Consider the following 27,742-nt stretch of genomic DNA (forward strand, 5'->3'; position numbering starts at 1 on the left):
GTTATGGGGCGGCATATGAAGTAGAAAGTATATTGATAACCATGGTTGCATACTTATTTTTATACTTTTAATGTTTGTCAAAATATCTCACGACTTGATAATGAAAATAATGCCCCTATCTTGTGATAAATGAAATTAGTGCTTCATGAAAGTTTTCCATACAACATAGTGAGGCTTCTTAAGGATAAACTGGCTAGCTGTGTTCAGCTTTATGGGAAGAATGCTGTAGAATCACCTACTACATTCAAATAGAAGAGCCATGGACAAATATTTCCCTTGAAAAGTTAGTCTTCTGTTTCAGTTGTTCCACTCAGTATGCCTCAGAAAGAGACAATGAATGAGGCACAGAGACGGGTTTCTTCCTACCAGCTTCTGAATCTCTCCATTCTGGGAGCTCTGTTCATATGTTAGTCATGCATTATTCCTTCTTCTTGATCCCCAGGGGACTATTTCAGTATATCCTTCACAGAATGTAATACTGTGTTTAAATGGAGGAGGTAGGTACAGGCAGTTTCTAATTAATCACCGGATAGCCTTGCAAGGAAAAAAAAATGAGAATGGAGTGGATGGGGTGCAGAGCTCTCCTGTGTCTTTATGTAGCGTCACCTTTATTCTGTGTTGGAGAGAGACAGATGGCTTTTTTGAGATGTTGGTAAACGGTTTAGACTGTCCATTTCTAGAGGGACATTGATTAAAACTGGCATTTTATTTTTGGAGTCTTCCGGAATATCCCCTGCTGTCTAACTTTGCTTTGCTTTTTGTGTGGGATTGTATTAGTGGACTGGTTATCCTCTTCAGTCCCCTTGCTATGAAGAATCACTGAGAAATACAGCTGTGAGAGTGCAAAAATAGGTTAAAATTTTAAATGTAGTTGCTTGTATGTGAGGATATCTCTCTTATCTTAAAAATAATAAATTCATATTTAGTGAATTCCTTTCTACTCTGAAAGCATGCTAAAATGCTTTGACTTTTAACTTCTTTTCTAAATTCAGACTTAATCCTGTTTTTGTGTTTGAAAATTTGCCAGTTAATTGCTATTAAAACAAATTCCTAAAAAGTAGAGATAACTTATGATACTACCTAATTTAGGTCATAGCAGCTCAAATAGTAAAGAAATTGAATCTGTATAAACTGTTTCCATATTTTTAAAACCCTTTTTTGAAACACTTTCAGACTGTTTATGTTGAAAGAAGAGTAGTGCATTTCAGGATATATTGTATCAGGGCTTTGCTCTTTGTTGTAGTAATGTTTTGGGTGATATGATTTAATCTAAGTAGCTAACTCTACAATAAAAAAATACTTTGCAGCTTTGAACCCTTAAGATATCCATGCAAGTATTCTCCTGCCAACTTGAACGATACAAGTAGCATTTTATATAGAGTGGTCTATAGAGATTATGGTTTTCTTCATGCTTTAGTCAGGAAATGTTTCCAAGCAGTTTTTGGTCAGGGTGGTTTTAAAAACTTGTTTAGCAGAATTTTAATTTTATTTTTATGTCATAATAAGAATGTTTTAACTTTTACAGATATTTAAACTTATTCCTGCTGAAATACAAAATGCCAGGTCTGTAGACTTGGTAAAGCATGAGACGAGGAAATATAAATATGGCAGAAAAAAGGATCACTTTGACTCTCTGCAGATGATAAATTAAAACAAACCAGCACCCAAAAGAATTAGAGGAAGCTGTATGGGAACATGGACCTGGAAATATACATTTTGTCCAATGATAGGAGAGAAACTCAAGCTGTGAGGAATTGGTTATGTGCTTTGCCCGGTTTCTTTTTTTAAAATATATTTTATTGATTTTAGAGAGAGGAAAGGAGAGGGTTAGAGAGATAGAAACATCGATGAGAAACATTGATTGGCTGCTTCCTGCACACCCTTAACCTGGGATTGAGCTCACAACCCATGCATGTGCCCTGACCAGGAATCGAACCATGATCTCCTGGTTCATGTGCCCACGCTCAACCACTGAGCCATATTGACTGGGCACTTTGCCCAGTTGCTATGTTCATTTAATGGCAGAGCCAGGGCTGGGACCTGGAAGCCCACACTCACAGGAGGGTTTTTCGTTTGCATGGCAGTACGCTCACTAGTTGGAATTGAGTACTTTTTCCTAGGCAACTTCTCCCACAAAAGAAGTGATTAAAACAGTATAATAGCTGGAAACGTGTATTAGTTTTCTTTTGTTGCAATAACAAACGACTTGCAAGCTTGGTTGTGTAAGGAATACAAATTTATTATCTTAGAGCTCTGTTAGTTAGAAGTCGGACACAGGTCTCAATGGACTACAGAATCAAGGTGTCAGCAGGCCTACATTTCTTTCTGGAGGCTCCAGGGGACAATCCATTTTCTTGTCTTTTCCAGCTTTTATGGGCCACCTGCATTCCTTGGCTCATGGCCACCCTCCTTAATCTTCACAGCTAGGAAGTGCAGACCAAATCCTTATACAGCCATCTCTCTGATTCTGCACAGCTGGGAAAGGTTCCCCACATTAAAGGACTGGGGTGATTAGACGGGGCCCATCTGGATAACCCAGAATAATCTTCCCATGTTAAAGCCTTTAATTTTAATCACATCTGCAAAGCTATTTCTGTTATGTAAAGTAACATATTCACAGGCTTTGGGGATTAGGACACAGACATCTTTGGGGATCATTATTCTGCCCACCACAGAAAGATTGCAAAATGTATGGCCGAGTCCGTCAGTATTAAATTCACAAGTCATATATTTTTACTGACAACTATAGGTGACACTGGGGATTGCCAACTGAGGCCATGAAATTTTGACCTAATTGGGTGGATGCAATCTTCCCCAAGGATATCAAGATGCCTCAAGAGAGGTAATGAAGGAAAATCAGATTAGAACACAATGTTTCACCAGCTCAAACATTCAAAACTCTGAGGTACAGATGTGAGCCTTATAAAATAGTGACACTATTCTCAGTTTAATATTTTTAGTGCGACACTGAGATCAGATGAAGTTAATTAAACAAAACTGATTTGGGATTGCACAAATTCTATTAGTTAACTCCTATGTGAATGAGCCTGGGTTTCTTTAGAAACTGAAGGGTAATGGCTGGGCCGCTAGAGACCCAAATGTGAGATCTAGTAACCCTGAGTTTTGAATAACACTGTCGTTCACAGATCTGGATTTAAGCCACATGAGTCACAAGACTCAGCTGATGAATCTGGCAGGTATGCCCTACATGGTTCCCTAGTAAAGCACGATATATTATCATAATAAGTAATGCTAGACTTGGGGCCAACAGCTGCAAAAATAGTTTCTTTTATTGTTCACATCCTGTGTTTACCATAAATTTGAGCCACTTCATAGTACCTGGGTCCATCCACACTAAGTATAAGATAATTTATACCTAGTAGTAGGTTCTACACCTTCTTTGTTAAACACTAGTGGTGAAAGGCGCAGAGAGGGACTTTTGGACAGAAAGCCTACAATTACATTTTGCTGTGCTTCTCTCAAGTAAAGGAGGTGGAAGGAAAACCAGCTGCTTTCCTGCTGGTATTTCTTCTTATTTTTAGAATTATTTTCTGGAGGACAGCTGCACAGTGCTGTAGGACATTGGCTTAGAAGACAAGGGTTTGTGGAGGCCACCTTCCTTTGTACGAAGTAATTATTTTAACATTGTTTCTTTTTGGTACTAAAGGACTACAACAACCTTAGGATTCAAGATAACAGCAAAATCTGATTTTATGCCATCATGGGATTTATTTGTCAATCAAAATACTATTATTAAAAGAAAATGTTACGTGACAATGAAGTCAAAATTAAAGCGGCTAGTTACACAATTTGCTATATGATAAAATAGCTGTGCATCTATAGAAAACATCTCTATAAATAAAAACATACATTTAGTTGAAAGTTTCTTACTTTATGCATATATTAAACTCACTTCAGTGTTCAGTTTCTTTTATTTATCAATATTAAGTTACCATTTCAAGTGCTGATATAAATAAATAGAAACCAAACACCTTTAAACAGGTTTTAAAATGTATGCAGAATTTTCATTTTAATACTGAATTTCCCCAACTATGGTACATTAGAGTGAATAGAGATCAAATCTTTGTTTCCTTAAAAAAGAGGAGAGAGCAAGAGAGAAAAACCTTCACCATGCATCTACTTTCTCTGTGATCGAGGAGACTGTTTCATCTTTAAATCATTTTAAACTGCCTCAGTTGCTTTACTGATCCTTTAACTTTGTTAAAAAATTATCTTAAAGTTTATCTTTGAGAGAGATGAGAGATAAAGGAGCTAATGGAGAGAAGAGAGTTTTGAGGTTCTGAATGGTATTTGGTCAGTGGTATTTGATAAGATGGAAGGAGACTTCAAAATCAAAAACTTCAAAGACTCTTATGATTTCTAATTGACTGTTTTGGAAGCTAGCTCAGAGATTTTTGGGTCTAGGGGGATTTTTCTGGAGTGGAAGTAAAGCAATCACAAGTTAGTGAAGGAACTAGGCAGTAATCCCACCTTCCTGCTCCAGAGGATCTGCAACCTGAGAGCCACTGAAAGCTCTACTCATTTTCCTCACTGACCTTGCAACCATTTGATTTCCTTTAACTTACTGTTGCTTTAATTTGACTTTCATCAATAATTGTAAAAAGACCAATTACTGAAATTATGAAGAAAATTGTTGTTTTGTGGAGTGCCCCTATTTCTGCGAGTTTCTGATATGGAAATGAGATTCTCTCCCCCCTTTAATTTCTCTAAGGTAGCCATTTCAAGTGCTAATATAAATAAGTAGAAACCAAACACCTTTAAACAGTTTTAAAAATATTATGTAGAACTTTCAGTTTAATACTGAATATTTACATCCTGTGTTTCATTGGAGTGATGATTAATGGAAATAAAGGGTACCTTTTCTGCAAGCATAATCCGTGGCCTGGAGCAATTAGGGAAAAGAAAGATCAAGCAGAAATACCTTGAAGGGTCCAAGGGCATGGGAGCAGATGCTTGCCATCTTCTGAGGGATAGTTGCTGTGACCACTGCTTTGTAGGACTGTCCAGGAGATGGGAAAGATAAGGGAGGGCTGTGCCCAGTGCCTGGTGCTTACTATCTGTCCAAGATGACTTTACAAAAATCCTAAGCCTATGTTGGGGCTGGAGCCATAGCCATGCTGGAAAATCTACGCTTCTTCTCCATGACAGAGTACAGGAGAGGGGGGTGGGTGCAATTAGGGACCATCAGTCAGCCTTCAATATTCCTAACTAAGGGAATGAGCTCAACAACCAAAAGATGTTTATAAATTCAAACCTCCCAGTAGCACATGCATACCACCTATGTAAGCTCAAAAATTTCCAGAGTCCTGGGAGAGAAAGTGACACAAGAATATGACTCACCAGTTGGAGTATTAGAATATGGCAAGAGTCATGCTGCATTGTTTTCCTTACTGGCAAAGGTCAGTCTTCAATCAAAATGCAATCTCAGTAATTACTATTGAATGCCCTCATGTACCTGACAGTGCACTAAGCACAATGCAGAATTAATCAAAGGACAATGTAACCTCAGATTTCAAGGAGTTTCATCTAAGAGCAGAACTATATATGGAGGAAAATGTTCTTATCATTGAATAATAATTATTGTTTTATTTTCATGGTAATTTTAACCAAGTGGCAAATTCATTTTATTTGCATTCAACTGAAAAGTAAATTTATCCTAAAATTCTAAATGAACTGATGTGTTTTCTTTTCTTTTTAATATATTTTTATTGACTTCGGGGTGGGGGGGGGGGAGGGAGAGAGGGAGGGAGGGAGATGCTCTATCCACTGAGCCAAATCAGGTAGGGCCTGATGTGTTTTCTTGATGGCAGACCTACTGTTATCCTGTTAAGCTTTCCATCCCCCCACCTCTCTTAGTCCCATTCGCCTAACTTTAATATTTCTTTCTCTTGTGTGCTCTCATAAATGCCTTTTTCTTCCTTTCTCATATACACACAAACACGCAGCGTGCATACACTCACATACACAGAATTACTTTATAAGTGATTCCTATCCTAGTCCTTCTCTTTACTCTTGTTTCCATCTTCCTTTAGGCTCCCGATAACATTTATTGTAAGCAACCCAGCTCCTGTTTATTGAGCGCCTACTGAGTGTAAAGCACCGTGCTCCACACTGAGGCCTCTGTCCCCCTCTCCCCTCCTCCTTTTACTCCCACTGTAGACCTTTGATTGTAGTCAGCAGTATTTCCTTTCGATGTGTAGAAGTTAGGTAACATTAACAGAGAGAGCAGGCAGAGGGAAGGGGCACAGCTGGTTATAGAGAGAAGAAATTGAAGATACAATTGGAAATCAAAAAATAGGAACTGAAACAGCACTGCGATTGTGTGGAAATTGGAACCCTGTTAAGTCAATAGGACAAGGTAAAGAAGCAGCACCAGCCGAATTATTTTGTGTGTCTTATCAGGCATATTTTAGTGAGCAAAATAGATTGCCATATTTGCAAATAGAAACTTCTGCACTAACTTACCAGTTTATTCTTTTCAACTAGTTAATTCCCAAGTTTAAAAACCTCAAAACCTTATGCTTTTTCTTTTTTTTTTAATTGCTAAAAGTATTACAAAGGGTATTACATATGTGTCCTTTCTATGCTTTTTCTTGATATCACTGCAACTATTTCTCTGTCCTGCCTATTATCTGGCCACCATTACTTATTCTTGACTGCTAAACTTTTAAAGTGAAATCCCTACATAATCTTTAGAAACAATTTGTGCTTTATAAATGGAACTTAAAGAGGAAGATGTTCTCATGCCAAGAATCACCATAAATGCCAAGAAAACAAGCATAAAGTAGACTTGATAATTATCTAGAATTACCTCCTAATATGTTAGCTCTATGAGTCTTTTCCAGTTAGGTATAACCATTGTTGAAAGACTGTGCAGAAACAGTAGCTTGAAATTTGTACAGATTTAGTAAAATGTTGAACATTTGAAGAATAATTGATTTTTCTGGTCAGTGTATTTTCATTGTCACAGTCTCCTGTATTGATTTGGTTTTAAGTGTTATAACAGACATCTCACTTGTTATCTGCCTGAAGATTTTTTTCATCTTAGGTCAAAGAAATGTAGGAGTTAGTGGTTTTTAACCTTGAGATTTGGGAAAAAGAAAAAAGATCATTCTTGATGAAAGCTTTCACTAAGTTATCCAGAAATTTATACTTAAGCTTCCTGACAGCCGGTAATTATCAGATTGCAGTTACTTTTCAGATGTTTACTCTGAGTTGAGGTTTTTCCTATTGATCTGAATCATGAATTAACTCTCACATTAATCCAGTCATTTACCTCAGAAGCCAGTCTGCCAGCCTGTGCAAGATCACTATGTTACTGCTAGACACACATTTTTAATTCTTTGCCACAAAAGCAATATTGGGCTCAGGGAATTAACGCATCCCCTGCTTTGAGGAACTTACATTTTAGGGGGAGAGGTGAGAGTACAAGGAGCATGATACCACCCGGATGCAGACACACCTATTTCTTTGTCCCCCTTTACAACAGAAGTGCTCAAGTGTGGCCCATGCATTTGTCGGTGGTACAATTGTTCCTGGGCTCTCCTGAACCTATTCCTTTCAGAACCCACCTCTCCACCAAAACTGCTCACGTTAGGATCATGAGTGGCTGTCAGGTCATTGCCGTGGTCACTTCTTAGACGTCCTCGGAATTGACTTTCTGTATCATGTGAAACAATTGATGATTCTCTACTCCTACCACATTCTTCTGGTTTTCCTTCAGCTTAACTTGCTCTTCTTCCCCTTCTTGTTATGTTGTTTGCTGGGTCTTCATCACCTTCCTGACTCTAAATCAGGGGTCCTCAAACTACGGCCCGCAGGCCACATGCGGCCCGCTGAAAACACTTATCCGGCCCACCGGGTGTTTCTGCCGCCGCTGCCTGTTGCTTAGCAGCTGACTAGTTTTTTTTTTTAAACTATAGTCCGGCCCTCCAACGGTCTGAGGGTCAGTGAACTGGCCCCCTGTTTAAAAAGTTTGAGGACCCCTGTTCTAAATGTTGGAATATCCGAAGATGCAGTCCTTGCTCCTGGTTTTGTCTCTGTTGAAACTTACTCTCTCAGTGATCACATGCAGTCTCTTGGCTTTAAATTCCATCTGTACACTGAGAGTTTCCAAACTCACATTGCTATCTGAGTTTCTCTCTTGAACTGTAGACAACTGGAGGTGCATCTAATAGGCATCCTAAACATAATGAGTCCCAGACTCCTGGTCATCCCCCTGTGCTGAACTTGCTCTTTCTACAATCTTCCCTCTATCAGTTATCCCAGAAATAATCAATGGAAACAGTTTGGTATATGTCTCTCCAAGCTCATGTGGGTGAGTATGTTTATTTCTCACCATCACTCTATAATGTCATTTTGTGTATACTGTTTTCTTTTACCCTACCACCCCCAACATTTCCTGAACATATTTTGTATACCCTTAAGTATTCCTTGGAAACCTAGCATTTAGTAGGTACTTGGTTATACCATAATTTATTAACTACTCTTACTAGATTAGTAAACATTGAATTGCTTCCATGACTTACTACCATTATATAAACTATGACTAGTATTCCCATTACAAAAAAAGAAAGAAAACAAGCACTTCATCATTCTGGTTTTACACTATCCCAGTATGATAGCCACTAAGCATATGTGACTGTTGAGCACTCAGTGTGACTAGTCCAAATTAAGATGTGCTGTAAGTGTAAAATACACACCAGATTTAAAAGATTTAGTTAACAAATTTAAAATATGTCATTAATAATTTTTATATTGATTACTTGTTGAAATAATATTTTGTTTATTGGGCTAAATAAGAGTCATTTAAACATTGACTTCATCTTTGCCCTTTTCGTTTTTAAATGTGACTGACTACATGGAAATAAACAATGATATGTGTGGCTCATATTATATTCCTGTTGTACAGCACTGTTTTAGTTGCTCAGGTTAAAAATCTTGGGGTTATCCTTTCCTCCTCTCCACCTCTTATACTCCACCCATATCCTGTTGGTGCTACCTTTAAAATATATCCAGAATATGACCACTTTTCACCTCCACTTCTCCCCCGAGGTCCATGTCATCATTAGCTCTTGTTTAGCTTCTTGCAACAGCCTCTTGCCTTAATGCTTCTGCAGCCTAATCTCAAAATAGTGGCAAAGTGATTCTTTGAAAACATGTCAGATCATGTCTCTCTTCTCAAAAACCTCCAGTGACTTCTTTTCTTATTCAGAATAAAAGTCAAGCCCTAAAAAAGCTGGTGACCGTCTATTCCAGTGGTTCTCAACCTTCCTAATGCCAAGACCCTTTAATATGGTTCCTCATGTTGTGGTGACCCCCAATTTCATTGTTACAAATTGAACATAATTAAAGCATAGTGATTAATCACAAGAACAATATGTAATTATATATGTGTTTTCCGATGGTCTTAGGCGACCCCTGTGAAAGGGTCGTTCGACCCCCAAAGGGGTCGCGACCCACAGGTTGAGAACCACTGGTCTATCCCTTGGACTTTATTTCTACACTTTCCCAATCATAACCAAACATGTTTCCCACGTTGGGTCTTTATATTTGCTCTCCCCCAACCGGAGTCTCTTCCTTCAGATATCTGCAGGCCCCGGCTTTCACATCCTCAGGTCTTTGCTTCACGCCTGTAGGAAGGGATAGGGGCCAGGGAGCAATGGAGACAAGAGATCAGATTCTAAATATATCCTGAAGGTGGAGAGGAGAGGTTTCGCTGATGGATTGGGATGTGAAAGAACTGAGGATGACTCCAAAGTTTTTTGGCCTGAACATTGACAGGATAGAGTACCTGTATAGCAGATTATGAAACCTTGTGTGATATTTCTTGATTGTTTTCAATGAAATATAAAATAGTTAATTTAGGTTGGCTTTTTGTAGCCTTGAGTCATTTTTTAGTTCCCAAGGGGGTTATAAATGTTAAAGAATTTACTTTCACCTATCTGTCACTCACCAGGGGTTTCTTTTTTAAAAAATAATTAATTTAAAATCCCTCTCTCTCCCATGTAAAGAATCCATTATTTTCTGAAACTTTTATCCATTACTCTAATGGATTATAGCTGCCTCCTCATCATTTTATTTAATAGAACTATTAGCTGCAATGATAAAATTATCAAGCCATGTATACATTTACTTGCATGGGGAAATAAACCTTTAATGTAGCAATATAACAAAGAGTACAATGTATTTTATTCTACTGCAGATTTAGTCACTGGGTCTAATAAATAACTTTTTATATGTAGAACATATTTTCTTTTCAAAGGAATTACAGTTTGTTGGAGCATGGGAAAGAGTGGGTGATGTGATTTCTAGTCTTACAAAAATTTAAAGTAAAAAAAAAAAAAAGGGAAGGAAAGGTGACCAGCTATTGAAAAGTTTCATTGTCAGTATTAGATTGGTTACCTAGTTACCCTGATGAATGAGGTAGCATTTAATTGAGGACCAAGGTTCTGATAATTATAAAATGGTGATGATTTTAGGGTTATAATGGTGAGACCTATTTCAAGTTTTGTGGTTTTAGAACATTTTGAGAGTGTTTCTCTTAATACACTCAATTTTGAATTGTCCATATTTATGGAAATCTGAAAATGAGTTGATATCTGAATTCCAGAGTAAATCTGAAAAGTGACTCAACACAAGACCAGGTCGTGGCCAGTGTGACGGAGAGGTAGCCTACACTGACTGCCTTGTCACCACTTACTCTGGGGCTATAAATGAGAAATAAAATTATGAGAAGGTAGGCAGCATTAAGTGTGGAGGATAATTTGGATAAGAAAAAATAAACTGGGTTATTTTAGCTGAAGTTAAGTCTTTTCTATATGATTGTGTAAACTTTCTGATTATTCAAGGTAAAAAGAAACATAATTCTTTAATTATTTATAAAAATAAACCACACTTCTACAATATCATTAATAGCAACCATTTCTGTCACATTTTAACATGCTCAAATCTTAAACCTTCTTTCCACCCTCTCTCCTCTTTAAGATACTCACCCATCTCCCTTTCCCTATTCCTCCTACTCCTCCTGCCTCCCCCTCCCCTTCTCCCTCTCTTCTCTCTCCTTTCACTGCCAAACCGTATTTACTTCACTTATCATTCACTCAAACTGCTACCCCCTTCTTCACTGCTCATTAATTCATTTCAACCTGCTTCAAACCTGGAACTAATCCGTAAAAAGCCATCAATAACTATTAAACGGCTAAATGCAATGTGCCCTTTCACACCTTATCCCATATAACCTCTTGGTAGCATTTGGCCCTATTGATCACCATTCCCAAGAGATAAGTAGGCATGAGAAAGCATTATGAAGTGTCCCTGCCTGTCCGCATGCCACCTTCTATCTGGTATGTTCTTCCCCTCTGCCTTCCTGTTCCAATGAAAGCCCAGTTAGCTCTCTGAAAGTTTCTGTGAATCCTAACAAAATTAGTTTTTCCCTCCTCTCTGCCACCAGTCATGTCTCTTGTTCATACATCTTATTATATGTGTCTTTGTTTTACATTCAGTTATTTATGGCATTGGCCACGTAGCTAGACTCTGATCTGAGACTATTTAGGGTAGGGGCCACCTTTGTTCATCTTTATACTTTGACTCTCAACATATAACAAGCACTTGATAAGTGCTTCTTGGATGAATGAATATATTTTGTTATGGTGCATATTAAGGGTTTAGAAATATTTTCATTGTCCATATTTGTGTGTGCTCATACCCCTTGTCAAATTTCAGAACGTAACTGATACACTGGGATTGCTATGAATCACTGAACTTACTCGCTAATCTTTGATGCCAACTATCTAGTGCTAGTGAGAGGATCGAAGACTGAGTTGAGAGAATACAAAGATGGAGAGACAGAGGAGAGCTCTTCCCCTGTGATCCCTCCCTGTGTTCCTTTCTGCTGGCACGGCCTAATTACAGAGAGCTCCTGATACCCACCCTTCCGGGGAGAAGTGCCAACTTTAAGTTATATCTGCACTTTCACATATTCTGTTCACCAGAATGAAATAAGGTGAGTCCCAGAATAAATTCACTTATAAAAATAATAGCAAACAGAAAACAAGATAGAATAACAGCAAAACAACCTGACATCATTTGGGAGAAAAATGAAGTGTGTCACTTGTTAGAAAATTTCTGAAAGTTCTGGTATTTCTTTTAATAAAGTTTTATAAGAATATATTAACAAATATATAAAATATAAATATGTACATTTGTAATTTTCTCATTTAATTGCATTTTAGTAGGATTACTGTTAGTTGTCCAAAATATATGGATGATAATTTTCAAATCTTTTCTCTTTACTTTATACATATACTAGAGGCCCGGTGCACAAAAATTTGTGCACTGGGGGGGGGGTCCCCCAGCCCGGCCTGTGCCCTCTTGCAGTCTGGGACCCCTCGGGAGATAACGACCTGCTGGCTTAGGCCTGCTTCTGGGTGGCAGAGGGCAGGCCCAATCCCTAGGTGCAGCCCCTGGTCAGGCTCAGAGCAGGGCCAATTGGGGAGTTGGGGCACCGCCCCATCATGCACAGAGCAGGGTGGATCAGGAGGTTGCGATGCCACCCTCAGTCATGCTCAGGGTAGGGCCGATTGGGGGGTTGGGGCACCGCCCCCTGTCATCCCCTGTCACACTCAAGGCAGGGTCGATGGGGAGGTTTCGGTGCCACCCCCTGTCACGCACAGAGCAGGGCCGATCAGGGGTTTGGGGCGCTGCCCCCTGTCACTCACAGAGCAGGGCCCATCAGGGGGGTTGCGGCACCACCCTCTATCACCCACAAAGCAGGGCCGATCAGGGGGTTGGGGCGCCGCCACTGTCACACTCAGGGCAGGGCTGATGGAGAGGTTATGGGTCTACCCTGTCACACACAGAGCAGGGCCCGTGAGAGGCGGTTGGGGCGCCACACCCTGTCACACATAGAGCCACAGGGCAATCAGGGGGTTTGGGCGCTGCCCCGTCACCCTGATCCCGGTGCCAGGAGCCTCATTGCTCTGCTGATCCCAGTGCTGGGAGGCATATTACCCTTTTACTATATAGGATAGAGGCCTGGTGCACGGGTGGGGGCCGGCTGGTTTGCCCTGAAGGGTGTCCTGGATCAGGGTGGGGGTCCCCACTGGGGTGCCTGGCCAGTCTGGATGAGGGGCTGAGGGCCGTTTTCTGGAAGCGAGTGACTAAAAGCTTCCAACCGTTCCTTGTTTTCTTTTTTTTTTTTATTCTGGGCCAGCTTTAGCTCTGAGGCCTCGCCGCTGAAAACATCGATACAACGTTGCGGTCTGGGGCTGACTGAAAGCAGGTTTCTGTTTAGCTTCTTATTTGCAACATAGTACATAGTTTCTTAGAGTTGTAGCTCAGAGGCCGGAAAGTGAGGCGGGGACCATTGCAGTCTGCAGTCCCTGGAGTAAGCAATCCTCATGTTCGCTTCCAGCTGCCTGGCTGCCGGCCGCCATCTTGGCTGACAGTTAATTTGCATAAGGATATGCTGATTAGCCAATGGGAAGGGTAGCGGTCGTACGCCAATTACCATGTTTCTCTTTTATTAGTGTAGATGACTCTTTCATGTGCATTAGAATTGCCTTAAAGAAAGTGCATAACACATGGAGCTCCGGTCAAATAGAAATAAATAGAAATATTTTTGAGAGGATATTTGTACTGTCACTAGATTTTGTTCTTAATTGACAGTGCTCTATTTGTTGCCAGTACTGTATGTGGCAGTTTTTACTTTCATTTATGAAAGAAAGTACGTGTTATGTATCTTGTACTCTATGAAAATGTGCAGCTTTGGCAATTACACTGGATGGTTTCGCTGTAGTAATTAAAACACAGATGGAGCTCATTTCTTTCCCAAGTGTTTGATTGGCAGATTCTCTGTGATCAACACTTCCCTCAGCTGAACACATCAGCACCATCTGCCTCCACTCAGCTTGGAGAGGGTGGTCGCAGCGGAATTTCCTGATCATCACAAGAGCCAGTTTAAATAGAGTATATTACTCTTCCCAAAGCTCTGAAATTTTGCATATACTATATAAGGGTTTTCATGACAGTTGGTTTGCAACTTACAGAAATATTCATTAATGAATATTTTTGAACTCCACCACTCCTTTTCTTTGACTAAAATATTTACAGCATTCCAAAATCACTACATCTTAAAAAAGTTCAAGTTTCTAAATAAGTTGAGTGGATGGGGCATTTTGTTTTTTAGCGAGGTTGTTAGAGATGATTTCAAATTGGGGTCCTATGTTTTGAACCATTAGTGCCAGCACTAGTTACAAGTAAAAATACTTGAGTATGCTGCCTCTTACAGCACTACAACACTTAAGAATAATATGCTAATCTAAAAATTATTGTATATTTATAATTGTTAGAAATAGATTAGGATAAATGATACTTCTTTATTTAAATATTAGGATAAGAAATGGGTTGAAATTTATGTTCATCAAATTTTGATGTAGATAATTGAATGTGGGTTGATTATTGTTTATAATTGAATGTAGATAATTGAATGTCGAAAAACATACATTTAAGACCTCAGAGGGAAGGTGGAGGGCGGGGGTAAGGGCGAGGGATCAACCAAAGGACTTGTATGCATGCATATAAGCCTAATCAATGGACACAGGCACCAGGGGGGTGAGGGCATGAGTGTGTGTGGCGGGTAATGGGGGGATAAGGACACATATGTAATAGCTTAATCAATAAGGAAAAAAAAGACATTGGAAGCACAGAAAAAAATGACATCTTTAAAAAGGAGATGAAAAAGATAATTATTTATTGTCCTAGAGCTGTATTTTGAGATGTTTGCTTTTGCAAACATATAGTCTGGATTTGTAAAGAATACACATGTATTATACATAATAACATGAATCCTATACATAATTAAATATTGGTAAACTGATTTGAGATCCCCTTTACTGTCCAAATGGATAAATAATTATTGTTGCCAAGATGAAAAACATGCTATGTAGTACTTATGGGAGAAACTGAATGAATTAGACTATTGCTCACATAATTTAGAGCGAAGAATAAAAGAATTAGGTAGAAAAACATTCGGAAAAAACCCTGGAATACACTCATTACTTATGGTTCCTGTGGAGACCCACTTATGGGCAACAGTGACTTTTGGACTTTGGCAAGAAGTTGACGTTTTAAGTTTGTAAAGCTAACCTCTTCACAGTTGGAGTGAAAAACACAATGCATTTGGAAGTGAACCAACGGAAAAGAAGGGAAATAATTATAACTGTATAGAAATTTATCATCAATTACCTTTAAAGATAAGCTTTGAATTAGCCTCTCATTATGTTTGAATATATAATCACCTCTAATCAGCTTGGAATTTTTCAAGGTAAAGGGTGGGAGAAGGAGGAAGAAAAGAGTAACTAGTTATTTACAATGTGCTTTAGTTTATGTAGTAAACATTTATCCCAAGGAGCCTACATTCTCATAAGGGAAAGGATGTCATCGTTTCGATCCAACAGACTGGGATAAGTACCATAAACAAAGTGCTGTGCAAGCTCAGAGAAGGGAGGCCCCAAATGAAGAGGAGCCCAGACGGTGTGAACATCCGCTCACGCAGGTGCCCCTGCTCCACGTGCGCTGTCTTCTTTCCCAACCCGGTTCTTCTTTCTGTGCCGCCTCCATCGAGGCAGCATTTTCTGTATAGTTTACATTTGCAAACAGTCAACATTTATTGAGTGCTTACTGCATGCCAGACACTTTTCTGCGTACTTTTCTCATTTCATTCTCACAGCAACCCTATGAGAAAAGTACTATTATTGTGACCATATTTTGCAAATGAGGAAATTGCTAAAATGACCCAGCTAATCCAGTCTCGGGATTGGGGTTACTCCAGGCAGAATGCCGAATTACTGTATTACTGTAGTGCCATTCGTGCCCACCCAGCTCCTAGAACTGGCCTGAGTGTGGAAGGAATTTTCCCCCAGCCCCACCCCCTCTGGATTTAATCCCAGGGAAAGGGAAGCAGAGGAGACTGAGAAGAGCAGCTCACGATGAGAAATTAAGGGAAGAGTTGCTGAGAAGGGCAACTGTAGTCAGGAGAGACTGGGCAGGTAGGAGACTGTTTATCACAGGCACCCCCCCCCCCCCGGCACAGACTCCCTGCCATGGTTGTCCCTGGGCCCCTCCTCCTTATCCCTGTTTATGCCCCTCTGTCTGTGTCCAGTCTAAAGGCGATGGGTACCCTAGAGACAGCGTGAAGAAAATACTTCTTAGTGGAAAGGAAGTTTATTTTATTAATTGTTTTTCCAGTTAAAAGAGATTGTTGAGCACCTGGACTCGGTATTGACTAGGATGTGGAAAAGCAAATCTCTTACTTAAAACATGACAGAATGCGCTCAGTCCCGAGGGAATGTGAGTTCCCTTGTCTTAGTCCCAGTTTCACTCTCACCTGCTCTGTCTGATTCTTGGTTTCCTTGTGAGTAATATGAGGGACTTGGGCTAAGAGTTCTAGTGTCCCTGCCAGCTCTGAAAAAAGTTGGTGGTATAAGGAGCTTACAATCTATCTGAGCAGACATGAAAATTGTATATTAAAATATGTATAAAAAGTTAAATACAAGGAAAACATATATAGTGAAAGAAACAAGAATAGATGTTGTCCATGGGGGTGTGGGGATTGATTGCAGTGGAAGTTGCTTACTGATGTGGGGCTTACATAGGTGTATAATTTGTTAGAAATCCCTGAATTATATATTTAAGATACGCATTTCATTCAAACACACAGCAAAGGAAAAAATGTTAAGTCATGTAATGAGGCATGTGAAAAATTGAATCTCCAATCAGTGTGGAAGTTCCAAATAGCAAACTCCAAGTAAGGACTACAGATACTAGACAGGTGAGCTACGTTAGGAAGGTGGTCTGAGACAGCCCAATAACAGACCCTGTGTATGCTAAACTATTACTTTGCTTCCCTTCACTATTTTTGTTTCTTGAAATATCTATAAGACTATTTGATTTTTTTCTTTTCTTCTGGTCTTCTTAAAATTGCAGTACACTTTTTATCCTTTTTTTAAAACATTAGCTGTTGCTATTTCTTCAAAGGGCCTGCCCTTCTTTCTTTCTTTTTTAAATCTGGCAGTTACAATAGGAGGCTCACACATCTAGAGAGTTCTTGGCACATAGTTAACACTCCATAAATATTAGTTCCTCAGAACTGTTGAGTTTATGACACTATTATGCTACAAGTTTTTGTGTGTAACCAATTAAACGTACTTCCATCTATCCCCACCCCTTTTCTATAGACATATGATGTGTTTGTATACTTTCGACTGTTTCTTTAAAATATTTCTTTGTATTTTTAAATTCTTACCTTTGGTTAAAATCTTAAACTATTATTTCACTGCAAATAGCACATTAATAGTTGGTTGAAAGTGATTCTTTTATTATGTGCAGTCTAAAACTTAAAAAAAAGTTGTTGGCAACGGGTGATCTGTGTCAGATGACATCAGTGCTAGGAGATAATATGATTAAAATGTATTGCATTAAACAAGGTGGAAAGAGTGAAGGAGAGGGAATAGATGAAAGAAGTTGGAATAATGCTCAGCTTCAACGACGAGTATTAAGCATGGGAAGAAGCACAGATGAGGGAGGGCAGCCATGTCCGTCACGCTCATGATGCTCCTAATCGACACTATCTCAGTTTCATTCACAAAGTTGGGCAGCCTAGATTTTTGCCGGTGTGAATTCCAGGCCATGCTGATTTAGGACTGGTTATTTTTGATCTCCTTTTACCTCAGTCCCTTAAGCTCTTAAAGTCCATGCTCAATATTACTTGTTTCCAAAACCCAAAAGGCAGCACTGACCCTAGAAAGTGGGGTAACAAGAGAGTGGAATGGTGGCACCGGCATCAGTACTTGGGGTGTGGCGAGTGAAACTGAGGTGGACAAGGGACACAAGCCAAGATGTGGCCAAGGCGTGGTTCAGAAGGCTGCTCCTCACTTCCCATTCCCCAGCAGATAAACTTAAACTGGTCCCACATGTGCAGGCTGGGGACGGGGAGAGGGTGTGAGCACAGTAACTTACTTGCTGATAGCCCCGGCTCCCAGGAGAGCTAACTCCAAACTGACCAAGAAGTTTAGTAAGACTTGATTTTGATCTCTAAAAGTAGTTAATCTAAGAGTTTTTTGATAGAGCAGGAATAGGTTATAGACAGTGTCAGTGTCTGAGGTTGTAGGGATAAAAGGATGAGATTTGAAAACTTTCATGAAGAGACAAACATGTTTCTAAGGTACTTTGTACAAATTTCAAAATTTTGATTCTTTCTGGGATAGTTCACTGGGAATCCAATCCCCAAGATGAATGAATCCCCAGCTGGGCATGAACGCCAAACAAGGCTTCTCTGAAGGGAGCCCTTTTTTAAGTCTCCTGGGTTATTGAAATCTAAATGCCAACATCAGGGTGCAGAAACTGTAGCATGTTATAAATGTTTACATTTCATTTGTTAAACTCCTCTTAGCACAGCCATAAAACACAGTGGCTAGCTGTGTAATTTGAGGATAACACAGAAGTTTTCCTACTGCCAAACTCCCATATCTTCTGAATTTTGAATATTTAAGCTTTTCCAAATGGATGTGATAGAGGTTATTTTACAGAATTAATTGTACAGTATTGAGAACCAAAAACTTCTCAAAAGTTATTTCTTTGGAATATAAAATTTTGGTGGGGGAAGAGGATGAATGAATGAAGTGTGTAGAGTCATCAAGATAGAGAAAATATAAAGAAAAAGTGTTAGCTAAGTCAGTGTTAGATCCCTTACATCTATAAATTTTGTCACCACAGCAAAGAGTTTTCAAACTATCAGAAGCTGTTACAGAATAGACTAACATAACAATGTTTATTTCACAACACTGAGTTGAAATAATAATAAATTGCAATAAAAATCTTACTAAACTTTAGGGAAGAGAGTTATAAGACAATGAAAAACTATTTCTTTTCAAAACATAAATAGGAATTAATGGTATGTGATATCCCAATTTTAAAAAATATTTAAGTCATAAAAATAATTATTTTTAAAAATAATTATTTTCTCCTTAAAATGTTTTGAGTGTCACCATCATGCAGAAGTTGGTGTGGGAAATAGACATGAAAGACTTAACAACTGGGTGATTCAGGCTGTCTTGCATCTGTGACTTGATTCCTGGAAGGAACACTGGAGCAGATGCCAAACTACAATCAGGGAGAGCAATTAAGACCAAGTAATCTTAGTGTGCTTGACTAAGAATCAGAGTTTGGATCCTCTCTTTTCCCCTGGGCATTCCCCCCGCCCCCCGCCCCCAGGAATGGACATAAGGAAAGAAACTGAAAATGATCCCAGCTCAAGCTCTAACTTCTACTGGTTCTGAGTTTAAATTTACCATCAACTCTTACATCCCATGCTGACAGGCTGTTAATAGACCCAATGTCACACCGCAGTCCGAACTTGTGATGGTGCAGTCACAGAAAGGGAACTAACTCAAATAGAGTCTGACCATGAGAAAGGAAGCAGTTTTCCCCAGCTCTCTACTTAGGAAAAAAAATACTTACACTTTCATTATTTTATCTTTTCTTTGTGTGTTCTAGTTTACTAAGCAGTAAGTTGATTTAACTTAACATTTTTACTTTATTGTTGTTAGGAACATTGGAAATGGAAACATTTAAGATGACATTTGATTTATTAAAAACCCACAAAAACTAGCAGATGGTGTTGGGAAGCAGCATTAAGGATGCTACTTGATCCTTAATTCAGGACCATACTTGATGCTGCATCTGGAAGAAGAGCTGTGCCAGGAAAAACGCTGTTGAGTTAAAGACCATGTTATTCATAAATATTCAGGAACATACGAGACAAGTGTTCATGAGCACAGTAGTTATATGAAACCAAATAGATATTCCACGGGATAAGGTTTCCACAAGCATTTCTTAATCTGTAGTATTTACTCATATAACATTTCTATGAACCTGTGGTGTGTAGAGTTTTATAATGAATCCAGCCAAAACTTTATAGTTGCGTTGTTTTATCTTATTCATTCTCTGTACAAATGGAAGTTGTCATTTGTAATAGTCCCGGGATAAATAATTGTTGTGTATTTAAACTCCCTCACACTAAATATAGAATCTCCAAGTTTCTGTCTTTAAATATTCCCCAACACTTACAACATTAAAAAGCTGGGTACAATTAATGATTACGGGAATAAGTGTGATAGCTGGCATCTGATTACTGTCCCTGTTATTTAGTTTATTATTTTGCTATAGCCACTGTATTTGTGAGTTTTTATGCTTTCTGCTTAATACAAGCTAATTGTATTTTTTTTCCAGTGAGGAAAAGAAGGCTTCAAAGCAGTATTAAATACAGGTGGCATGTTTCATAATTAGGTTTATGACAGTAGAAATAAGTCACTTAAAAATTCATTAGCTATATTGACCTTTGCTTTTTTTAATTAAGAGATGTAAGCTCTTTGGAATAAAGTCTCACTCTAAATAAACATTTGTGCTATAATCCATGTAGTTAGCATATTGTTGCTAGGTCTAAACCTGTGTCTAGATGCCAAATTAGGCTTGTCAGGAAATCACCCACTATTGATATAGGTACTGGTTTGATGAGAGGCTTGTGTGGGCTTCTTAGGATCCCAGAGACTCAGCAGCTGGAGAGGAAGAGCCTTTTCTACGCCTCGATTCTCTGTGAGAGCCCTGCAGGCCCCTGGCCTGTAACACAGCAGCCTGTTCTGTTAGGTTAACGGAAAAAGGAACGAGTCTATTTTAGGCCATTCCAAATACATGAAGTAAATGGCTAATAGATTTATTTTTTAAATCAAACATTTCCTTAGAGAACTTCGGAGAAGAATCCTTGGACAATGGAACTCCCCAATACAGGTGATTTTAGATGCTATGTTATCTTCCCTTCAACATGGCAAATTTTAGATCTAAGCTTTGGGTGAGAGATGAAATATTACTCAAATCAAATATATTCTTAATAGTTCAGGAGAATGACTCAGAAGAGAATCATGGACAGTCTTAATATGAACCAGGCCATGTACTGTTTGTATGTGAGATTTAATACTGAATGCCAGGTTTTAATGTCAGCTGGACATTTAATGCTGGAAAGACCACTTAATGTGGAGTCATCAGCCTGTGTGAAGTTACCAAGTCATGGAACCTCTTTGAGTCTCAGTTTTACCACAGCTAATAAAAGTATGAGAAATACTACTACTTTCTAGAGTTAGAGTATTATGAGAAAGAAATGAGAATGTTTGTGAAAGTGCCTTGTGCATTGTAAGACCTGATTTTGAATTCTGACTGTATCATTTTTTGGCATTGTAAAATCTTGGGTAAATTTCTTAACCCAATAAATTATTGTTTTTCACAACTTAAAATAAGGATAAGAATACAGTGTTTAAAAACTGATTGTTACAGAGTAAGACCTCAAAAGTGATAGTTGCTGTTTTAACACTTACTATTTTTACTAAATCTCTACAAATGTATTGTCATCTGGAGATTTAAAATAATGTAATAAAATTTAATTTTGTTTAAAGTTATTAATGTCCATTTCCATATGTATTTACTTTTACCTTAAGTCTTGTTACTCCACACAGTGTCTTATAAATAAGAATAATTTTTAAGTTTAGTATTTATGTAGAATGAGAAGTTTTCTTTCTGAACGGATAATGCCCCCTTTATAAGTAATGTTTTAGCATTCTGACACAAGGGACTTGAGGAGGAATGGATCTCTAGAACTCTTTAACTGATTATAGTTTTCCATAATTAATAACAATTTAAATTGTTTTGTTGGTGGATTTGGTGTAAAACAAGAGAAGCTGGTATGAATCTATATATCTAGGTAATTTCTTTTTTTAATTTGAGAGGAAAAACGCATTGAAGGACACTGAGCTGCTGGTACCCTGTCAAGAGAATGCATTTGAGGTGCACCAGGGATTGCCTATCTCTTGCAATTCGTTTAGAGAGTCTACCTCAAACCTTTCTTAAGGTAATGGGATTAGCATTCTGTTGGGACTGCAATCTTTAAGGACCCACATTTGTTTCTACATGTTCTGGGTAGTAATGCTGTGCTCTTTGACAAGTTTTACTAGTATAATGTAACTTGGCAGTCTTGGGATGGAAAACACAGACCTCAGACCTCTTTTTACCTGCTTAGGAAACTGAAAGATTTTAACAAAGTAGTCTGTCTTAAGAGAGAGTTAAAATCAGTTGCCGATCATCTTTCTTCTTCAATGATGGCATCACTGAAGGAATGTGTAACCCAAATTTAGAATACAGTGATATATAGGTGCTTTTATAAGCCAGTCAACCATGTGTGGAAAATTTACTGTCCTTAATTTTTACTACTTAAAGAAAAAACTGCCTTAACCGGTTTGGCTCAGTGGATAGAGCGTCGGCCTGTGGACTCAAGGGTCCCAGGTTCGATTCCGGTCAAGGGCATGTACCTTGGTTGCGGGCACATCCCCAGTAGAGAGTGTGCAGGAGGCAGCTGATTGATGTTTCCCTCTCATCAATGTTTCTAACTCTCTATCCCTCTCCCTTCCTTTCTGTAAAAAAATCAATAAAATATATTTTTTAAAAAAGAAAAAACCATACTAAGATACATTTTTAGTTTAAGCATATTGCTTGGTAATTAAAAAATGGTCTGAACCAGTTAGTTTGGTTATAATTCATTATAAAAGGAATGAAAGTCAAGGAACTATTTGGTTCTTCTCTTTTCTATTCTCTTTCAACAGCCATCTGTTACTTCCTTAGAGGAACAGTATAGGCATTTGAGACATTATGACCTTTAGTAAATGAGACAAGATAAAAATCTTAGTAAAGATGTTTCATGACAGATTCCTGATCATATTCAAATATTTTTAAAATTACATCCTAATACGATCAATGACTAAATTAAAAGTAAATATTGCTTTTAGAAAATGTCTATATACTTGAACTATCCCAATCTGTTTTTGTGAAGCATATTTTTTTATCACTAGTATTCCAATGGAATGTGAAATATAAATTATAGTATCTTTTGAAGATCGCTAAGAGTTTAGTATAAAAACTACTCGAGCTACATTAATTTGCAGGAAAACAAATATTGCATGGTAAAACTGATACTTATTGTAATTTCTTTTCTTTTGAAACTCTTCTCAATTTTTTCTAAAATGATCTCTTCATTTATTTTTCTTCTTGGATGTATTATATTGACTATATGTACATTGACCTCATCTTGATGGCTCCTGGTTGTGTCTGTTCAGTGGAACCACAGGGTTTACCCTAGGGAACACTGAGTTTGGCATCACAGCCCCAATCTACTACTCATTCTATGATTGCCTAGTGTATGTTACTTAAACTCTCTGAGCTTCTGTTTTCTTGTCTATAAAATGGGCTAGGAATACACGTCTAGGGCAGTGCTGAGGGTTACATGAGATTGAATTGCATCTGACAATGTCTGGCATATAGAAGATGCTCAATAAGTTTATTTCCCCTAGTTCATAGATGGAAATGAAAATGTTAATGTTTGAGTTTGGGTTTGGATTTGGGTTTGGCTTTGAAATTGAATATGTGCTGATATCAGCTGTGGCCTTGATCATTTATTTGATCGTTGGTCATTGCTTTTTATTAAAAGCAAAACAAACAAAAAAAAGCAATGAAACTGCATAATCTCTAAGGTAGTATGATATGGCTCTCAGCCAAGGCTAAAAATACATGACTTAATCAATAGCATTTGCAGATAAGAAGTTCCTACCTCATAAGGTTACTTAATTTATTTATTGATTTCAGCGAGAGGAAGGGAGAGGGAGAGAGAGATAGAAACATCAGTGATGAGAGACAATCATAGATCAGCTGCCTCCTACACACCCTCTACTTGGGATCGAGCCCACAATCCAGGCATGTGCCCTGACTGGAATCAAAGTGTGACCTCCTGGTTCATGGGGCGATGCTCAACCACCAAGCCATACTTTCCCAGTAAACATAAGCTATTGCTGATATAACAGTAAAACCCTTGAGATAGAGGTTGGAAACTACAGATTTTGGCTAAATGTCATAATATACAAAATGTTTTCTAGATATGCCAATTTAGGCTAACTTAAAAAATTCATTTTATTTGTTTAGGGTAAGCTTTAAAAAGTTGTAAGAACAATTTAAAATTGCTAAATTTTGGGAATATATGTTTTCATATAAACAAGTATCCCCTTTGGATCTTTAACATGTAGTCTTTAAATAAAAGAGCCAAAAATCAGCAAATAGGAGCTTTTTTATTTTAGAAAATGTTACTTGTGAGAAATACAGCTCATCCTTGAACAATGCACAGGTTAGGGGCACTGATCCCCACCACCACCCTGTGCAATAAAAAATCTGCATATAAATTTTGATTCTTCAAAATCTTAACTATAGCCTGCTGTTGCCCATGAGCCTTACTCAGGGGTCCTCAAACTACGGCCCGCGGACCACATGCAAATACAAATATTGTATTTGTTCCCATTTTGTTTTTTTACTTCAAAATAAGATATGTGCAGTGTGCATAGGAATTTGTTCACAGTGTTTTTTTTTAAACTATAGTCCGGCCCTCCAATGGTCTGAAGGACAGTGAACTGGCCCCCTGTTTAAAAAGTTTGAGGACCCCTGGCCTTACTGATAACATGAACAGTTGATTAATAGATATGCTACGTTACATGTATTATATGTAATATTCTTACCATAAAGTAAGCTAGAGAAAAGAAAATTATTAAGAAAACTAGAGGCCCAGTGCACGAATTCATGCACCAGTGGGGTCCCTCGGCCTGGTCTGTGGGATCAGGCAAAACTGGCTCTCTGACATCCCCTGAGGGGTCCCAGATTGCGAGAGGGCGCAGGCCAGGCCAAGGGATCCCACCGGTGCATAATTGGGGCCAGGGAGGGACATGGGAGGTTGGCCAGCTGGGCGGGACCGTGGGAGGGTTCCAGGGCGTGTCCAGCCCATCTCAGTCCAGATCAGCCAGACCCCAGCTACTGGTCAGTGTCTGCCCCCTGGTGGTCAGTGCACATTGTAGCAACTGGTTGACTGTCTGCCCCCTGGTGGTCAATGCATGTCATAGCAAGTGGCTGAGTGGCCTTAGTATATCATTAGCATATTACACTTTGATTGGTTGAATGGATGACCGGGCACTTAGCATATTAGGCTTTTATTATATAGGATCATAAGGAAGAAAAATAGATTTACAGTATTTATTGAAAAAAATCTGGGTATTAGTGGACCCACTATTCAAATCCATGTTGTTCAAGGGCCAACTGTAATCTTGAATATACCTTGTCTCTTATCCAAATTTATATAAGTTGCACTACCTTTAGAAATCTCAGAATCTAGAAAGAAATTTACTTAGTTCCTGTTTCTGGGCCCAGATATTGGGTCAGTATTCTATAATTTTCTCTCAATCTAACCTGGCAGGTTTGATTCAGTTAGTTGGAGCATCATCCCATGCACCAGAACAGGGGTGGGCAAACTTTTTGACTCGAGGGCCACAATGGGTTCTTAAACTGGACCAGAGGGCCGGAACAAAAGCATGGATGGAGTGTTTGTGTGAACTAATATAAATTCAAAGTAAACATCATTACATAAAAGGGTACGGTCTTTTTTTTTTTTTTTTTTAGTTTTATTCATTTCAGACGGCCAGGATCCGGCCCGCGGGCCGTAGTTTGCCCACGGCTGCACCAGAAGGTCCTGAGTACAATGTATCTCTCTCACATCTCTCTCTCTCTCTCTCCCTCAAATCAATAAATTTTCTCTGTCTACTTGGTAATTATTACTGTCTGTAATCAGGACTTATATTTGGTTAGCATGCATTGGTGTGATTGTATGGCTAGTATTCATTCTGATTGATCAGTACTTATATATCACCAGTTATTTAATATTTTGAATGTTACCTCTGCCTAGAGCTATTTATATCTATATTTGCATTCCTGTTTTCTGATGTAAGAGTAATATCATCTTCCTTTGTATCTTTTCTTTGTCTTGCACTACAAAAAGATTGAAATCGTTAGAGTGAGATGGCTTCTACCATTTGTCTAGATTTTTCTGTGGAAAAACTACATTATTTGCTGGGTTGTGGCTTAATTTGTCACAATACTGTATATATCTCAGTACTTTATACAGTGCATGGCACCTCACCACTGAAATGGGTTGTTGGGTCACTTTCATCATTGTTTATTGACTTTTTCATGTTTTGTTTTTAAATTATAGTGTTTATCTATTCTTCTCCATGACTATTACCTGAAATTCCTCTGGTGAGAAAATATCCTACAAAGTCCTGATCATTAAGTTTGGGTGGTAGAGGTCTCTGTTGGAAATTTGATAATATTAGAAATCAGAATTCATGTTCATAAGAAGTTAAATAATCTTAATCAGTTAGCATCCTAACAGGTGACTTGACACCATCAAATGTTCAAGTTGCCAAGAATGTGGCTCATGCCTGTTTCCCCTAGAACATTGTCTATATTGCTGAATAATTCTTGTCTACTATTAATTAAGAATACTGTACAGGGCATATTGAACTTCTACTTTGAAAAAAATGGACGGTTGAAATGAGTCTCACAAATTTTACAGGAACAATGTTTTTATCACCTGTTAGCCCTTTGACTCTGCTTTTTTGGTTATCTCAGAGTCTTAGGGTTACAAGGTAACTCAGAAGCCAATGCTCTCAAATTATAATTCAGAATACGAAGTTCAGAAAAGTTAAGCTACTAGTCCGGGGATAGATAATTTTCAAATTCTGTGTCAGCTCTGGTCCACTGGGATTTTTGCTACTTGAAAGCCATAGATTTGTCATTCTTCACTGTCATTAGATCAAGGTCACATAGCTAGTTTGTGGCAGAGCCTGGATTGGAACCTGTTCTTTGGGTTTCTAATCACATTTTCATTTATCCTAGTCATCTATACTAATAAAAGGGTTAATATGCTAACATTATCCAGACATCCTTCCTGACAAAGCCACAGTGGCAGGGGCCAAGGCAGAGGCGGTTAGGGGGCGGCCAGGCTGGCAGGGAGGCAGTTAGGGAGTGACCAGGCCAGCAGTGAGGCAGTTAGGGGGTGACCAGGCCGGCAGGGGGGCAGTTAAGGGGCAATCAGGCTGGCAAGCAGAGGCAATTAGGGGCAATCAGGCAGGTAGGCAGGCGAGCAGTTAGGAGCCAGCGGTCCCAGATGTCAAGAGGGATGTCCGACTGCCTGTTTAGGCCCGATCCTGCAGGGGTCCCAGATTGGAGAGGGTGCAGGCTGGATTGAGGGACCCTCCCTCCCCACCCCGTGCATGAATTTCATGCACTGGGCCTCTAGTTTTATTATAAACCTCATGGAAACTTTTATATTGATTATACTTTTTAAACCTTGTAATCCATTATGTAGGCATAAAGAGTTAAGATTCTGACATTTGTGTTACATGCAAATAAAGTGAAAATTACCTTGTTAAAAATACCATGCTTATTATTCATGTTTGAAAAGGCAGAAAAGAGAAATGTAGCTTCATATGCATATTTTCAAAGTATGACCCTTCATTACTGAGCTTTTCTGCCAAGTATGCTATCAGCTTTATAAAGGACACATTTCAACATGGATTAAATCTTTGGGAATTGGCTTGAATTATTTATAGGTAATTGTCAAAACATGCATATCTCCATGTGTGTGGAATAGAAATATATTTATCCATAGCTAAGAATAATTGTTTTTATTATGATTTTAGGCACAATACAACTATATTTCATATAGTTTTTAAGCCCAGTGGGTGTAGTTTGT

At 38.6% G+C, this 27,742-nt stretch overlaps 1 protein-coding gene across 14 annotated transcripts in view; it reads left to right on the forward strand.

Annotated features, from left to right (window-relative positions):
• PAM (peptidylglycine alpha-amidating monooxygenase) overlaps positions 1 to 27,742 on the forward strand; it is a 268,970-nt gene that overhangs the window by 47,652 nt on the left and 193,576 nt on the right. The gene's annotated exons all lie outside the window — the stretch shown is intronic.

Source organism: Myotis yumanensis, unplaced genomic scaffold (assembly GCF_028538775.1).
Source record: "Myotis yumanensis isolate MYYU_CA2020_CCGP unplaced genomic scaffold, mMyoYum1.0.hap1 SCAF_4, whole genome shotgun sequence".
Classification (NCBI taxonomy): Eukaryota; Metazoa; Chordata; class Mammalia; order Chiroptera; family Vespertilionidae; genus Myotis; species Myotis yumanensis.